Source organism: Lactuca sativa, chromosome 3, assembly GCF_002870075.4.
Source record: "Lactuca sativa cultivar Salinas chromosome 3, Lsat_Salinas_v11, whole genome shotgun sequence".
Lineage (NCBI taxonomy): Eukaryota > Viridiplantae > Streptophyta > Magnoliopsida > Asterales > Asteraceae > Lactuca > Lactuca sativa.
Genome location: NC_056625.2, coordinates 191,377,766 through 191,389,074, shown reverse-complemented (window position 1 = coordinate 191,389,074; position 11,309 = coordinate 191,377,766).

The following is an 11,309-nucleotide window of genomic DNA, read 5'->3' as shown; positions in this document are numbered from 1 at the left end:
GTCTCACCTCTCTAGAGCTATACAGGCAACTCCCTAACATTCTCATCCACTACCCAATCCTAATCCCTACCTGATCACTAGGAGATAAGGGCCTCGCCCCGACTCCGCTAACGAAACTACTAAGGAATGCTACGGCTTACCCGTAGTCCTACATCACCATTCATTGCCGACTGCTAGTGAATGCTACGGCTGCCCCGTAGTCTTACAACACTCCCTACCACTGACTGCTAATACAAAGGCACCCACGTGCCATTGACTTCTCAAGATCCTTATTCCGACTTCCGCGAGTCCTTCAGGCGATCCACAATCTGAATTCTCAATCATAACCAACCATACCATCCCACGCGCTAGCTGATATGGGGTTTCTGAAACTCCCGACCCTGAAATCCTCAATCCCACAAACGCTGAACTACCTCCCTCTTCCTTCTCGGAGGTCACGCACTCATTCTGAGTCTGTGTGCTCCTCCCTGGGCACACCCGGAGAATTCTCCCCACTTCAATCCTGCTTACCCCTTGTTGCCCAAAACTCAAAGAGATCCCGATCTTCGCTACCATTCCATAGCCCATCTACTGAGGAACCCAAGCCTGCCATAGCTAGGGATTTAGACAATCCATCACAATCATTGCACCACTCCGAACTAACGAAACGAACCAAATCCCTCCCAAGCATGCTACAGTTATTGCATCCTTCAAAACCTTCTTCAATAGAGCACAACCCCCTAACTACCAAACAAATATCCAAGGTATGCAAATGGCATATAACTCGATCACAATCAACCAATCAAAATAAAACACTCATACCGATAATGATGCAGAACCATAACAATGAAATCATGCACAAAATAAAAGAACTGAGAATGGAAATTGCATACCTGCAACATCCGGCGATGCTCGCGTCTCCAAAGTCGTCATCTGAAAAGCCCTGCTCCCTGCGGCAGGTGCCTCTACCCGGCCCTGACGGCCATCTGCGATCCTCAAGGTTGCAGGGGCGGGTGCCATCACCCGTCCTGCTGAAGACAAACTGGGGCACTGGGCCTTCTTGTGGCCCCGCTGGTTGCAATGAAAACATATCATGTCTGATCCCTGCGCGGCGGTAACAGTACAATCCCTGCTAAAATGACCAGTCCGACCGCACTTGAAGCAGCCAGACTCACCACCGCTACCACTCCTGCACGCGCCCCCGTGCGCCCTGCCACACTTTCCGCATCGACTGCGGTCCTGACGATCTCTCGATCTCGAATCCGATCCCTTGGGCCTTTTGCCCGAACCTGCTGATACCTGAACCTCATCCGGCTTCCTCTTCCGAATCTGCTCCAAATCAATTTCCCGTTCCCTAGCCCGAGAAATCATATCTTCCAGCGTCTTACAGCTGGACCTGCTCACGAACTCCCTAATGTCGTCCCTCAACATCTCATGGTACCGAGCCTTCTTCATCTCCTCATCCGCTACATACTGCGGTACAAGAAGAGCCCTCTCCCTGAACTTGGCGGTGATCTCCGCCACAGTCTCAGTAGTCTGCGTCAAATCCTGAAACTCTCGTGCCAGCTGCTGCACCTCAATAATTGGCGAAAACTCCGCCCTGAACCTGGCCGAGAAATCGCTCCAAGTCATCGCGTCCAACGCGGCATCATCCCCCAAAGCATGACCAATCTCCTCCCACCAATCCCTCGCTCTGTCCTTCAGAAGACAGGAGGCGAGTCTAACCTTGTCCCCCTCGGGACACTTGCTCGTACGAAAAGCGTTGGCAACATTAGCCAACCATCTGCTGCTAGCAATGGGGTCCCTAGCCCCATGATAATCCGGTGCCCCGCAGGCTCTGAACTCTCGAAATGTCAAGGTACGCGCTCCCATCAATGCCATCATCTCAGTACGGAAGGCTCCCAGCCTCTCCTCCAAGATCTCCAGTATGCCCTCCTTGACCGTGCCAAAGATCACAGGAGTCTGAGCTAGAATACTGTGCGTAACCTCAGCTGATATCAACTCTCTCATCCGCTCCTCGAGCTGCTCGGTCCCTGAACCCGAGCCTGATCCCTCTCCGGCGCCTGATCCGCCCGCTGGTCTCTCTCGCAATGTCACCATGCTGAAAATATACCACAACCACAATCAGAGTACTCATCACTGATACGAGACCAACATGCCCTACCAGGTTCCCGGCCTTGCCTCTGCCCTTCCTGAATCGAGTACGGATCCTCTGCTTTCAGTAGTACGGGCCCATACTACCTTCCACATCTATCCGTACTTTCCTCAGGAATTGCTTTGACTCCACCAGGTCCCTTAACCACTCATACTGCTCCCAACTCTATCTCATCCTAGGCTTACCCTAAGGAACCCTCTATCTCAACTCAAACCAGTCCTCAGCTGCTGAAGGTCTCCTCGTGATGCCAATCAGCCATCACCTGGATACCATCTCATGCGACGAGGCTCAGATAATCCTTCAAGTAAAAGACTCGTCCCTATAACGGTTGGACTCAAACGAGAGCTGCGCAATAGGGCCAAATCCAGCACTCTGAGATTATTCAACCCTGATCACATGTGACGTGACGTATCCACCTAATGGCTAACTCCCACCACTCAAAATCCCATAATGCACAAAGCACGCAGCATTCGGACAAGGGAAAATCTAACCACAACATACTCAAACAATCATATCCACATAGCAAGAATCTGAACTAGCATGCAACACAAACTCATAAACTCAGGCATAACCTAAACAGGCTATCCTACTACTGTCTAATCAGCACTATCATGCAGCTCAAAAGCACAAATAACAGGCACATAAGGCATCATTCCTAGATCCTTAGTCCTATTCTAGCATGCTGTTCTATCAACTGATAATCATAACATAAACTTGTATGGGTATTTTGGGGTACTTACTTGAGCTCGGTTGATTGCATGCACCACACCTCTTTTCTCTTTTCAAAGTTCTTTTCTTTCTGGATTCTTTTTGCTTTTCTAAAACTGTTTTTCATTCTCAAAATTCCTTTTACAAAACTGTCTTTTCACATTTTGAAAACTTTTCATCCGACCCCTCAGTTTGAGTTCAGGCACACCCGAGAGTATGCCCGAATCCCTCAAACCAAGGCTCTGATACCAACTTGTAACATCCCAAAATTTAAGACCAAAAAAAATTTCTTTTTAATAAAACATTACTTTAAACAAAGACATCATTCCAAAACATCATCTGAGTAATAGTTTCCAAAACACTTGTTTGTTATCAGAGTAAACATTCCCAGGTTGACTAATCTATGGTGTGTGCCATGCGATCACCCCGAGCTCCTCCCTCCGCTACCGGAAGTACCTGAAAACAAAACTGAAAACCGTAAGCACGAAGCTTAGTGAGTTCCCCACCTTACCACATACCATGCATAACCACATACTGCACATACTGGGCCACGCCCGCTATCCGGGGCCTCGCCCCCTACTTCGGGCCTCGCCCGATACAACGGCCTCGCCGCTCCAGGCCCCGCCTGGCTTCGAGCCTCGCTCGTATACAGATCTGTTTCACTTAGGCCTCGCCTGTCACAGGGCCTCGCCCTCTAACATATAATAGCACATAAACATATCACATAACATTACATAAACTAATCATATACTAACAACTCTTGCTCTAAGGCCTCGCCTATCTCTGGGCCCCGCCCGAGTTCTGCTACTGATGAGTCATGGAACCTCGTCCATACTCCTGCTGATAGTGAGGTTCGGGCCCAGCCCACCCTCACTCCTTTCCTAACTTGGGCCTCGCCCCTGCTCTGCTGCTACTGAGATGTGGAACACCATCCACACTCTGCTATCGGTGAGATACGGGACCTCGCCCTCTCTCACCTCCCTACCAGGCACATACAAGTATCACACAGTCAACAAGTATAAACTATCACATAAACCACTCCTTGGGCACCCGCCCTCTGTCATTGGACCTCGTCCAAAAATCATACTAGCATACTGTGCCTAGGGCTAACCCCCGGGTCTTCTACTCATAACTACATGGGCCGGCATTGTGGCCGTAGACCCATTCATACAAAGGGAAACTCACCTGATACTGCTGAACTGCTGCTGCTAACCCCTTTGACCGCTGCCTGACCGCTAACTCTGAACTGCTGCTCTGCTAGCTCCCCGAGCTACCAATAACAACCAAACACTTAGTCTACCTGACCTTCAAAGGTCAACCAAGTCAACTCTGGTCAAAGTCAACGTCCTGGTCAAAGTCAACCTTCCAGGTCAACCCTACTCGTCGAGTCACCCTACTGACTCGCCGAGTTCATAATTCCAGAGTCCTTCCACTCGCGACTCTACTCGCCGAGTCAGCCCCTGACTCGCCGAGTCTACTGATTCCCGATTCCTGTCCTGACCAACTCACTGAGTCCTGGCTCGACTCGCTGACTCGAGTCTTAACTCGAAGGGTTTGGGACCACTCGACCTGACTCACCGAGTCTAAGAACAGACTCGCCGAGCACACGACAAACTTCATCCAACTCGACGAGTTGTTCATCCAACTCGCCGAGTTCATGCCCATCTTCATCCGACTCGACGAGCTGTTCATCCCACTCGTCGAGTTCCTCCTCGTCTTCATGGTACTCGCCGAGTCCACTCAAAGGACTCGCCGAGTCCATTCAGATCTCTCAACATGCAGAGGGTTTTTGAGTCATGCAGGGACTCCAATCCATAGATCCATACTTCCAAAACTCCATCCCTACGTAAAGTTGCAAACTTTACGTATAACCAAAGAGATCTAGGCTCAAAACATATTAGGGTTTGGTTTAAGGACACAAGGGCTTCACCAACTACTCATCTCCTGATGCTTTATGACATAATGGACTCACCCAACCATAGATCTGAAGTGGCAACAACATATCTAAGCCCCTAACCCGATTTGGGCCTCAAACAACCATAAAACCCCCAAATCTCATGACAAAATAGATCTAGATGCAAAGAAGGGAAAATGGCAGCTTAATACCTCCAAGATGAACACAATACTGAAGTAAATCTCGAGCACACACCTCTCCCTTGAAGCAACCTTCTTGATCTTCAAGTTTCCTCTCCAAAGTATCCTTCCTCCAAAGCTATTTCTCTCAATAATGGAAGCTCACACGTATTATAGGGTTTACAGGTCCTCTGGAGTGATATGGGGGCTGAGGGAGGGACATAACACCCTTTAAATAGGATACAACTCCCAGAATTAGGGTTTTCCTCGCACAGACCAGACTCGCCGAGTCACCTTGGCCGACTCGTCGAGTTGGTCACTTCCTTGTCGACCCGGATCCCGCTCCGACTCGCCGAGTCCTTCCTTGACTCGTCGAGTCCCTCTTAAATTTAGGGTTTCCTTTACTTTCTTGGCTTTCAAAATCCTGGGTGTTACACTATAGGTACCGAGGGACAGGAGACAAGTTCTTTTTTGTATTAGTTTACTAGACGAATCCTCGCGCGTTCCGCGTGAATATAATTAATTAATTAAAATACTAACATTTAACAAATTGTGATTTAATATTTATACATGTAAAACCAATGTCAATAAAAAAAATAAAATCTATAATTAACATATCAGTTTTATTAATTTTAATAAGTTTATATCATTAGTTATTTATACTGTTAATTCATGATTTTATAGACCGGTTTATGTTGTGTAAATTATATATCAAACATATATTGATTTCTATGTATAAACAAAACAAAGTTGTATGAAAAAAAAATACTACAACTTTTGATGATTTTATAGAATGTTTTAAGTCGTGAAAATTATACATAAAACGTATTCCGATTTGTTTATATAAAACAAATAACAAATAGTACGAAAAACACTATAGATTTTAATAAAATAAAAACACTACAACATTATAACATTTACATCAAACAAAAGTTATTAAAAACTTATAAATCATTCAAAATGAATATTTAGAAATCAAAATACATTTGATCTATAGAAACATTGTTATAAAAAAATTGTGTTGAAATAACCATTGATACGACAAAAAAAAATTTCAACCCTTTTATTTTAAATCACAAATATTTTCAATTATATGGTTTTCTAATCAAAATTTACTTATATACTCTAATATAGCTACAATGTGAAATGACTTTGCATATTAATAACCATCAGTTTAATAAAACTTTTGAATGTAGTGGAAAATATATAGGCAAATTAGATTAAATTTAAAATCATAATTACATTTAAATAAAAAAAAACTATTGAGTTGTAGTGGGAGATTTAAACTCTTGATTTGTGCCCAATAAGAAATATATTCAGAGATATTGACTAAAAACAATAGAGTAAATGATAGTTGATGAACTGATAACAATTTATTTAAAACATTAAAAAAGTTGGATGAACTTATAACAAATTATTCAAAGCATTCTAAAAATAGTACTATGTAATAAATATTAATTTTAGGTCTTCCTTTTTTTTTGTTTTTTTTAAATCTAGGGTGGTGAGACTGTAACATCCAGTTTCAAGTATGAATTTGATACTTAAATCTTGTGCAATCTTGGTGGCCACGACGTGGTGGGAAGATCACTATGACGTAACAACCAATTTTGGGTCGTGATCTTTTTTAGTGGCCACGACATGGTCATGTATTGGCCACGACGTGGCGACATCTTAGGCTTGAACCTAATTTTTTGGTGTTAATGTTATATTTAAAAGATGTGATAGGTAGGGTTTCGTCCATCCTCAGCCACCATCACCCTCCAAGTCCAAAAATCAAACCCTAATAACTTGATTCCTCATTTGAGCTCTATTTGGTGTTCTTAATGATCATTGAAGGAATAAGAACTTTGTGGTTAAGGGAACCTTTTGGCAAGCTTAGGGATTTAATTTGAGTAACTTCTTGACATTTGCAATTCGTCTATTTTGGATCTTGATGGTTGGTTTCTTGTAGACTTAGAAGTTGAAAGATCTAGTATGCTCAAGAGTCGTATTAAAGTGATATTGTTAATTAACATATGATCCTAAGAGTCACACTAATAACTTGATATAACTGCTTATTTATTAGAATTTGATTTTAATAAATATTCAATAAACTCTTATAATTAATTGGAAATTATTTATTTCATGGAAATATTAATTTTCAATGGCAAATAACATAATATATCATATGGTATGATTTATTAGGTCATGTACACCATTTTGGACTAGAAAGACTTTTGTCTTTTAGCTAAAAAGATAGGTTTAATATCTTATAAAACTTAAAGAGAATTTTATACCTTTTGTCCTCTTACTTGGCCTCAAAACTATAGGTACCGAGGGACAGGAGACAAGTTCTTTTTTGTATTAGTTTACTAGACGAATCCTCGCGCGTTCCGCGTGAATATAATTAATTAATTAAAATACTAACATTTAACAAATTGTGATTTAATATTTATACATGTAAAACCAATGTCAATAAAAAAAATAAAATCTATAGTTAATATATCAGTTTTATTAATTTTAATAAGTTTATATCATTAGTTATTTATACTGTTAATTCATGATTTTATAGACCGGTTTATGTTGTGTAAATTATATATCAAACATATATTGATTTCTATGTATAAACAAAACAAAGTTGTATGAAAAAAAAATACTACAACTTTTGATGATTTTATAGAATGTTTTAAGTCGTGAAAATTATACATAAAACGTATTCCGATTTGTTTATATAAAACAAATAACAAATAGTACGAAAAACACTATAGATTTTAATAAAATAAAAACACTACAACATTATAACATTTACATCAAACAAAAGTTATTAAAAACTTATAAATCATTCAAAATGAATATTTAGAAATCAAAATACATTTGATCTATAGAAACATTGTTATAAAAAAATTGTGTTGAAATAACCATTGATACGACAAAAAAAAATTTCAACCCTTTTATTTTAAGTCACAAATATTTTCAATTATATGGTTTTCTAATCAAAATTTACTTATATACTCTAATATAGCTACAATGTGAAATGACTTTGCATATTAATAACCATCAGTTTAATAAAACTTTTGAATGTAGTGGAAAATATATAGGCAAATTAGATTAAATTTAAAATCATAATTACATTTAAATAAAAAAAAAACTATTGAGTTGTAGTGGGAGATTTAAACTCTTGATTTGTGCCCAATAAGAAATATATTCAGAGATATTGACTAAAAACAATAGAGTAAATGATAGTTGATGAACTGATAACAATTTATTTAAAACATTAAAAAAGTTGGATGAACTTATAACAAATTATTCAAAGCATTCTAAAAATAGTACTATGTAATAAATATTAATTTTAGGTCTTCCTTTTTTTTTGTTTTTTTTAAATCTAGGGTGGTGAGACTGTAACATCCAGTTTCAAGTATGAATTTGATACTTAAATCTTGTGCAATCTTGGTGGCCACGACGTGGTGGGAAGATCACTATGACGTAACAACCAATTTTGGGTCGTGATCTTTTTTAGTGGCCACGACATGGTCATGTATTGGCCACGACGTGGCGACATCTTAGGCTTGAACCTAATTTTTTGGTGTTAATGTTATATTTAAAAGATGTGATAGGTAGGGTTTCGTCCATCCTCAGCCACCATCACCCTCCAAGTCCAAAAATCAAACCCTAATAACTTGATTCCTCATTTGAGCTCTATTTGGTGTTCTTAATGATCATTGAAGGAATAAGAACTTTGTGGTTAAGGGAACCTTTTGGCAAGCTTAGGGATTTAATTTGAGTAACTTCTTGACATTTGCAATTCGTCTATTTTGGATCTTGATGGTTGGTTTCTTGTAGACTTAGAAGTTGAAAGATCTAGTATGCTCAAGAGTCGTATTAAAGTGATATTGTTAATTAACATATGATCCTAAGAGTCACACTAATAACTTGATATAACTGCTTATTTATTAGAATTTGATTTTAATAAATATTCAATAAACTCTTATAATTAATTGGAAATTATTTATTTCATGGAAATATTAATTTTCAATGGCAAATAACATAATATATCATATGGTATGATTTATTAGGTCATGTACACCATTTTGGACTAGAAAGACTTTTGTCTTTTAGCTAAAAAGATAGGTTTAATATCTTATAAAACTTAAATAGAATTTTATACCTTTTGTCCTCTTACTTGGCCTCAAAACTATAGGTACCGAGGGACAGGAGACAAGTTCTTTTTTGTATTAGTTTACTAGACGAATCCTCGCGCGTTCCGCGTGAATATAATTAATTAATTAAAATACTAACATTTAACAAATTGTGATTTAATATTTATACATGTAAAACCAATGTCAATAAAAAAAATAAAATCTATAGTTAACATATCAGTTTTATTAATTTTAATAAGTTTATATCATTAGTTATTTATACTGTTAATTCATGATTTTATAGACCGGTTTATGTTGTGTAAATTATATATCAAACATATATTGATTTCTATGTATAAACAAAACAAAGTTGTATGAAAAAAAAAATACTACAACTTTTGATGATTTTATAGAATGTTTTAAGTCGTGAAAATTATACATAAAACGTATTCCGATTTGTTTATATAAAACAAATAACAAATAGTACGAAAAACACTATAGATTTTAATAAAATAAAAACACTACAACATTATAACATTTACATCAAACAAAAGTTATTAAAAACTTATAAATCATTCAAAATGAATATTTAGAAATCAAAATACATTTGATCTATAGAAACATTGTTATAAAAAAATTGTGTTGAAATAACCATTGATACGACAAAAAAAAATTTCAACCCTTTTATTTTAAATCACAAATATTTTCAATTATATGGTTTTCTAATCAAAATTTACTTATATACTCTAATATAGCTACAATGTGAAATGACTTTGCATATTGTTGTGAGAATTCTTAATTCATGAGTTGTAGGGAGGGATTTATGTCACCACAAACAGAGACTAAAGCAAGTGTTGGATTCAAAGCTGGTGTTAAAGATTATAAATTGACTTATTATACTCCTGAGTATGAAACCAAGGATACTGATATTTTGGCAGCATTTCGAGTAACTCCTCAACCTGGAGTTCCGCCTGAAGAAGCAGGGGCCGCAGTAGCTGCCGAATCTTCTACTGGTACATGGTTCTTTAAATTCCGTGGGTGGCGTAGCTACCGAGATCAATGCAGTCAATTATGTCTCTTAACCATCAGTTTAATAAAACTTTTGAATGTAGTGGAAAATATATAGGCAAATTAGATTAAATTTAAAATCATAATTACATTTAAATAAAAAAAAACTATTGAGTTGTAGTGGGAGATTTAAACTCTTGATTTGTGCCCAATAAGAAATATATTCAGAGATATTGACTAAAAACAATAGAGTAAATGATAGTTGATGAACTGATAACAATTTATTTAAAACATTAAAAAAGTTGGATGAACTTATAACAAATTATTCAAAGCATTCTAAAAATAGTACTATGTAATAAATATTAATTTTAGGTCTTCCTTTTTTTTTGTTTTTTTTAAATCTAGGGTGGTGAGACTGTAACATCCAGTTTCAAGTATGAATTTGATACTTAAATCTTGTGCAATCTTGGTGGCCACGACGTGGTGGGAAGATCACTATGACGTAACAACCAATTTTGGGTCGTGATCTTTTTTAGTGGCCACGACATGGTCATGTATTGGTCACGACGTGGCGACATCTTAGGCTTGAACCTAATTTTTTGGTGTTAATGTTATATTTAAAAGATGTGATAGGTAGGGTTTCGTCCATCCTCAGCCACCATCACCCTCCAAGTCCAAAAATCAAACCCTAATAACTTGATTCCTCATTTGAGCTCTATTTGGTGTTCTTAATGATCATTGAAGGAATAAGAACTTTGTGGTTAAGGGAACCTTTTGGCAAGCTTAGGGATTTAATTTGAGTAACTTCTTGACATTTGCAATTCGTCTATTTTGGATCTTGATGGTTGGTTTCTTGTAGACTTAGAAGTTGAAAGATCTAGTATGCTCAAGAGTCGTATTAAAGTGATATTGTTAATTAACATATGATCCTAAGAGTCACACTAATAACTTGATATAACTGCTTATTTATTAGAATTTGATTTTAATAAATATTCAATAAACTCTTATAATTAATTGGAAATTATTTATTTCATGGAAATATTAATTTTCAATGGCAAATAACATAATATATCATATGGTATGATTTATTAGGTCATGTACACCATTTTGGACTAGAAAGACTTTTGTCTTTTAGCTAAAAAGATAGGTTTAATATCTTATAAAACTTAAAGAGAATTTTATACCTTTTGTCCTCTTGCTTGGCCTCAAAACTATAGGTACCGAGGGACAAGAGACAAGTTCTCTTTTGTATTAGTTACTAGACGAATCAC